This window comes from Aotus nancymaae, unplaced genomic scaffold, assembly GCF_030222135.1.
Source record: "Aotus nancymaae isolate 86718 unplaced genomic scaffold, 86718_ANA_hifiasm-v0.15.2.pri h1tg000058l, whole genome shotgun sequence".
NCBI classification, from domain to species: Eukaryota; Metazoa; Chordata; class Mammalia; order Primates; family Aotidae; genus Aotus; species Aotus nancymaae.
Window position 1 is genome coordinate 23,147,594 of NW_026988472.1, and position 7,699 is coordinate 23,155,292.

The following is a 7,699-nucleotide window of genomic DNA, read 5'->3' on the forward strand; positions in this document are numbered from 1 at the left end:
GAGGCCGAGGCGGGTGGATCACGAGGTCAAGAGATCGAGACCATCCTGGTCAACATGGTGAAACCCCATCTCTACTAAAAATACAAAAAAATCAGCTGGGCATGGTGGCGCGTGCCTGTAATCCCAGCTACTCAGGAGGCTGAGGCAGGAGAATTGCCTGAACCCAGGAGGCGGAGGTTGTGGTGAGCCGAGATCGCGCCATTGCACTCCAGCCTGGGTATCAAGAGCGAAACTCCGTCTCAAAAAAAAAAAAAAAAAAAACATTGATGGCTACAAAATTCAGTTGGAGACTTACTCTCACTGTTATAGAGGAAGTATTATTAAGATCATGGAGCCAAGATTTGCTGCTGGACTTGGAAGTTGGAAAAATAAACCCTTAAAAATAAACCCATATTAAACCTTGAATTTTAACTGTTGCAGTTAGCAGTTATCAAGAGAACTATAGAGTAAAGGAAGGAGAAAGAGAGATCAAAAAAATTTAAAATAGAATCAATGTGCATAGCGATTTCAATAAATTGGTTCAGGAAGTTTGTAGTTTTACTAATCACTAGAAATGTTATATGTGGGATATCAGTGGGATATAGGTTATTTAATGAACAAATAAAATATAATAAATACTTCATTGATCACAGTAAACAAACCAACAAGAAAGACCTGGGATGTTTGAAACCACATGATAGTTATAACTACAACATGAGTTTCTTTAACAAGATTTAAAGTTTGTTTTTTTAATGGCTAAACTTTTAAGATGTTTAGAGCAAGCTACGGTGATTGATCTATGCACCTTTATGATGTTTTTCAGTTTTTTTTCCTTTCAAAGGATTTTAGATGTCTCACATTACCATCAGTCACCACCTCCTGTTATTTTTTTCACCAGAAATCACTCCTTTTTCCCCTATCCTTCCGTTTTCCTTCTTACTACCACTACCATAATTCTGTGTTTTTATACTGTATCAGTCTGGTAGAGTTTATTTACTTGTCTATTTCTGCCCTCCTCCTTTCATAGTCATCTTGCACATAAATGTTTTATTTCTTCTGTTTGATTAAAAGCTTTGAAAAGACAGAAGCCAGCACATAGCACATACAAGATACTTGGAAGTTTTGACTGCATACGTAGGATGACAGATGGATGGATGGACAGATGGAAAGAATTTGAGATCCTCATTGAAGATTTATTTCAACTCTCAGAAAACCCTGTATTGTAACAATCATCAGGGTCGCCAAAAGTGTGACATTCAATGAAGAAATTTCAGCAACTGGCTTTGCAGGAAGCAGACAGAGATCAAGTTCTGCTTAAGAAAATGGGAGGAAGCCTATTTGGACAAAGGAAGTAGAGTAACTATGCAGGTTCTATGAATCATTGGCCAAATCAAGTAGGAGCTGGTATTGTCTTTCAGATTCTCTGCAATCAGGATAAAATGTCTGGCTCTCTCAGCCCCATCAGTCAGCGGACATGGGTTGCCAGCCGGTATTTAACCAGTAGACACTGTGCGGCTGAGACAATCTCTATGGGAGCGGACATGAGAAGATAGTCAGCTAAAAGAACTCCACATAGCTGGGCAGCAAGTCCTATCATGAAGGAATATCTGAGAGGTGTAGTTCCATGTCCTCCACACTAATCAACCCAGTTTTCTTTGTATGTGGTAAAAAAGACACTATAAATATACCCTCTAAACAATTTTTAGGTTGACAAGTACAGTATTTTTAACTACAGGCACAATGTTGTACAGCAGATATCTAGAACATTTTCATCTTGCATGACTGAAAGTTATTACCCATTGATAAAACTGCCCATTTCCCCTTCCCCTTACTCTGACAGCCATAATTTAATTTTCTGTTACTATAAGTGTGTTTTAGATGTCTTATATAAGCAGAATCATCCAGTATATGTGTTTGTGATTGACTTATTTCACTTAGCATAATGTCCTCAAGGTTGATCCATGTTGTTGTGCCAGGATTTCCTTCTCTCTCTCTCTTTTTTTTTTTTTTTTTTTGAGATAGAGTCTCGCTCTGTCACCCAGGCTGGAGTGCAGTGATGTGATCTTGGCTCACTGCAAACTCCACCTCCCAGGTTCAAGCAATTCTCCCTGCCTCAGCCTCCTGAGTACCTGGGATCACTGGCGCCCACCATCACGCCCCACTAATTTTTGTATTTTCTAGTAGAGATGGGGTTTCACCACGTTGCCCAGGCTGGTCTTGAACTCCTGACCTCAGGTGATCTACCTGCCTCAGCCTCCCAAAGTGCTGGGATTTCCTTCTCTTTTAATGCTCTTTGTATATGTACCACATTTTGTTTATCTGTTCCTATATCCATGATCATTTGGGTTGCTTCCACATCTTGGCTATTGTGAATATTGCTGCAGTGAACATGGATGTACAAATATGTCTTCAAGATTTAATTTTTAATTCTTTTAGATAAATATGCATAAGTAAGATTCCTGGATCATATGTAGTAGTGCTTCTATTTTCAAAGTTTTGAGGAAACATAAAACTGTTTTCCATAGTGGCTGTACCATTTTACAATCCCGCCAACAATGTACAATGATTTCTATTACTCCACGCCCTCACCAAAACTTGTTATTTTCTGTTTTTTTGATAGTGGCCATCCTAACAGGTATGACATGATATCTCATTGAGACGATGATTTGCATTTTCTTGATCACTAATGATGTTGCACACTTTTTCATGTGATTTTTGCCTACTTGTATAACTTCTTTGGAAAAATGTCTGTTCAAGTCCTTTGCCCATTATTTTACTCTAAAATGAGATTTATTGCATTTTATGTAGTTTGAAGTCCATGCAGCAAGGTGGACTAGCAAAATTTTTAATGCATTTAAAATAAAGGGGGTGGGCAGCAAATGCCCAAAGTTCTAGTCTTCTTGGGTCACCGGAAAAGAAGGGTGTAGGAATGAACTCACCCACCCTCCGTTGGGAATGAATTTGTCTCTTAAATGCAAGAAATGTTTCCATGACCTTAGGATGCCAAAACACAGAGCTCAGGGGTGAGAGCAAAGGAAGGGGGAAGCATCACTGGTGAAAACGAAGCTATACACATTCACCTAACTCAATCTGAGGGTAGAACACGGTGGTAAATCTTGGGGGCAGCAGTTGTTCGAAGGGTCAGGAAATACAGGACACTCCTGGGAGATTTGCACCTAAAAAAAAGTGGCACAGAAAAAGGAAAAACAAAGGGGAAATATTTCTTAAACCACGCTCTTCAACAAAATGCTGTATGTTATTTAATATTTTCACTTCATAGCATTGGACACACAGCTCAACATATTGAAATATTGATTCCTTAGAGGAAAGTAAATGGAAAAAAGAAAACAAAAAGAATGACATTTTTCTGCTGAAGAATCTCAGGCCCCAGGTGTGGGATCTAAGTGCTCCAGTGTCCTAGCCTGTAGGAGGTGTTGAGGTCAGCCAGGTCCTCTGGGGAGGGAGGCTGTGCCCATAACGCAAGACTGTATGGCAAAAAGTGTGTTAGATGTCCTTGGCCTTGCCAGCTCAGACTCTCAGTTGTAGGTCACCCGGGTGTCCTGACTGTAGGAGAGCTGGTTTGCTGACTTGTTGAACATGGACTGGGTGAGGTCCTAGTCCACAGGAATGGTGACTTGCTGGATCTGGTAGAGCTTGTGTACATCTGTGACTTGGTTGAACTGCCGCTGTCCTTACTGGACCTCTGTTTGTGTAATCTGTTGGGCATTGTGGCAAGCATCTAGATCTGTTCCTACATGACTTGAATACCTGATACAGGCTGGACTAAGTAAATATATTCCAGCTGGCCTGACTTCAGCTGCACTGGGATCTGTTGGATCTCTCCTGTTTTAGTAATAATCTGTTACATAACCTGCATAGTCTATCCAGTGTCACTCTGGGACTGTTAGGCTTGACCCTGTGGTTGGGCCCGGACAGTCTGCAACTGCTGACCTTCTCCGGCCTGCATTGTCCGGGGCGTGATCTGTCCCCGCAGAGGCTGCATGATGATCTACCCAAGCTGAATGGTGGTCATAGAGCTGGTGGTCTCCTGGCCTTGCTGCTGTCCCTAGACTTGGACCATGGTAGGCTGCTAAGCCAGTGTGAAGTAATTCTAGATGGGCTTGGCAGGAGTTACAGACCGGCGCACTTCCTCCTGATGCTTTGGAGGGTTCAGTTCATCTGTTAAAACAATATCAATGAGAAAGTCAAACTGATCTAATTTTGTAATTCCCATGGTGACGTCATTTCCCTATAGAGTCCAGTGCTTTTTAGCCTCTGTGTGAATCCAGGCTCAAAGAGTCAACTCTGTGATAAAAATCTGGGCTGCCTTGGCAAAGAGCACAGGAGCTTCTCTACGGATCATCTTTACATCATCCAGTTTCAAAATCTTCTTAATACCAGCCATTGAAGTTCCTGTGCTAGTAAATTTTTCACTGTTAAATTCTGGATTTCTTCCAGGACTCGAAGCCAGAAAGGACTGTAGGCTTTACTGGGCATTACTACTGCTAGTAACAAAAAATCCACCTTCTGTGGACATTTTGAAAAACGCCTCCACACAGGAGTCCAGGGAAGAGCAGGAACTGTCCCTGTACTCCTGCTAAGCAGGGCAATGCAGAGGCCCTAGGCAAAGGAGAGAGGGAAGAAGCATGCATCACGGGAAATAGAGGGCATGAAGTGGGAGCTCAAACAAGATGGCGGCCATGGCATTTGCACATGGCCCTTCTTTTTCTTTCCCCCATCCTTGGCACCTGGACTCCCAGTATGGTGCAATGTGCAGAACATTTGACCATTTTTGAATCATGCTTTTTAATGTTATTGGGTTGTAGGAGTTCTTTATATATTCTTTATATTAACTTCTCATCTGGTAAATGGCTTGTAAATATATTCTCCCATTTTGTAGGCTGCCTGTTTAGTTTGTTAATTATTTCCTGTGCTGGGCAGAAGTTTTTAAGTTTGATGTAGTCCCATTTGTCTATTTTTGATTTTGTTGCATGTGTTTTGGGTGTCATATACAACAAATCATTGCCCATTCCAATTTCATGAAGGCTTTCCTTAATGTTTTCTTCTAGGTGTTTTACCGTTTCAAGTCTAACATTTATGTCATTAATCCTTTCTGAGTTGATTTTTGTATGTGTTGTAATACAAAGGTCCCTCTTCATTCTTTTATGTGTGGATACTAAGTTTTCCCAGAATCGTTTGTTGAAGAGACTATGCCACTGTGTACTTTTGGTACCCTTGTCAAAATTGGCCAAATACATGAAGGTTTATTTCTGGACATTCTCTTCTGTTTCATTAGTCAGCATATCTGCCTTTATACCAGTACCATACTGTTTTGATTACCATAGAATTTTGTAATATGCTTTGAAATCAGGAAGTGTGAGGCCTTCAGCTTTATTCTTTTTCAAGATCAGCTTGACTATTCAGGATCCTTTGAGATTCCATATAAATTTTAGACTTTTTTTCATTTCTTAAAAAAAAATGATATTTTAATAGGAATTGGATTTAATCTGTAGACTGCTTTAGGTTATATGGGTATTTTAACAATATTAATTCTTCCAACCCATGAACACAGGATGTCATTCCATTTATTTGTGTCTTCTCTAATTTCTTTCATCAGTGTTTTGTAGTTTTCATTGTATACATCTTTTACCAGCTCCATTAATTTTATTCTAAAGTATTTTTTTGTATTTGATGCTATGTAACTAGGAATATTTTCTTATATATATTTTTTCATTTTTAGTGTATAGAAACCCAATTGAGGAAAAATGGTGATGCAGAAGTAAGCTGGCTTTACAAGCTCCTCACCCCACAGAAAACCAAGAACAGACATACATCACTGAGATTATCATCAGCAATATCCCAGTAGCCAAATATGGGAATAAGACAACTCCCAGGGCCACATAGATGTGAAAAACTCCAAGCAGACATCAAGAGAATCAAACTTCCATACTGCAATGCACCTCCTGCCAATCTCTCCAACACCAAGTGTGCAAAAAATTTCCCCTGAATCAGTTTCTATACAGGAAAAAGTCAAATTGAGGTACACAATTAGGTTCTCCATTATTTCAGGTTCCTGGATAAGAGACTTGCCCATGACTCAATCCACAGGAAGCATTAGGAGTGCCTGAAGAGAGATATATCCCCGAAGACAAACAGAGATAAAGGGAGAAGGTATAATTACCATCCTCAGCACTGGAAACTCTGCTCTATAATTCAGCCATAGGAGATGCAAAATCAGAGTGACTGTTCAGTAGCACTACACTGTAGGATATTTGTTATACAGGTCCTCGGGGAATAAACCCTTAGCCAGCTGTGTTAGGCCATTCTTGCATTGCCATAAAGAAATACCTGAGACTGGGTAATTTAGGGGAAAAAGAGGTTTATATTTGGCTCATGGTTCTGCAGGCTTTATAGGAAGCATAGTGCTGGCATCTGCTTGGTTTCTAGAGAGGCCACAGGAAGCTGACAATCATAGCAGAAGTTGAAGAGAGAGCAGTCACGTCATTTGGTGAAAGCAGGACCAAAAGTGAGAATAGTGGAGGAGGTGCCACAATCTTCTAAATGACCAGTTCTCACAAGGGATCCTCCCCACATGATCCACACACCTCCCACCAGACTTCACCTCCAGCATTGGTGATTAAAATTCAACATGAGGTTGGAGCATGGACAATTATTCAAACCATATCACCAGACTTCTCATACTACTGGGTTAATCCTTTTGGAACCTCTCATGTTCAGAATAGGCAACAATGTGATTTTGTGCTAAAACTGAGGCAAAACTGGGCTTCAAGCACTCTCTAGTAACAAAAAGGAACCAGAAACCTGGTGGTAAAAAAGAGAAAGAAAATCAACAGGAAAATGGTGAAGAATCACTGAGCAAACATACACAGTAAATAACAAAACAAGCCAGATAGAGAAGACTTGAAAAAATAACTAGCCCTTCAATACAAAGACATAGTTGTACATCCACAAGAAACAACAACATCAAGGAACTATGGTCCCCCAAAATGAACAAAGCAAGAAACCGCTGACTAACCCTAACAAGACTGTGATATGGGAACTCTCTGACAAAGAATTCAAAATAGCAGTTTTAAGAAAACTCATTGATGTCCAAGATAATACAAAAGAGCAATCCAGAAATTTAACAGAGAAGTTTAACAAAGAGGTAGAAATAGTAATAATAAAACTCAACAGAAATCTTCGATTTATTTATTGAAGATATATCTACTATGTGTTTACAAAAATTAAAAATAAAAAATATTTTAAAAAGAAATATTGGAACAGAGAAATATATTTGCTGAACTAAGAAATGTATTACAGGCTCTCAACAGCAGCATAAATCAAGCAGAGGAAATAATTAGCTTAAAGGCTATTTATAAATATACAGAAAAGAAAAAAACAAAAAACATATTCCATGCCAATGGATTGGAAGAATTAATATTATTAAAATAACAATACAACCCAAAGACATTTAGAGATTCAATCCAAATCATATCAAAATACCAATGACATTCTTGACATAAACAGAGAAAAACAATCCTATAACTCATATTGGAACCACAATACACCCTGAATAGCCAAAGCAATTCTGAGCAAAAAGAACAAAGCTGGAGGCATCACACTACCTGACTTCAAATATAATACAAAGCTATACTAATGAAATAACTATGGTACTGGCATAAAAACAGACACATAGACCAATAGAACAGAATAAAGAACC

The 7,699-nt window shown here is 39.3% G+C and overlaps 1 pseudogene; it reads right to left on the bottom strand.

Annotated features, from left to right (window-relative positions):
* Positions 1–3,515: 3,515 nt before the first annotated feature.
* LOC105705495 (nuclear transcription factor Y subunit gamma-like) lies at positions 3,516–4,516 on the bottom strand (annotated as a pseudogene).
* Between the last annotated feature and the right edge of the window lie 3,183 nt (positions 4,517–7,699).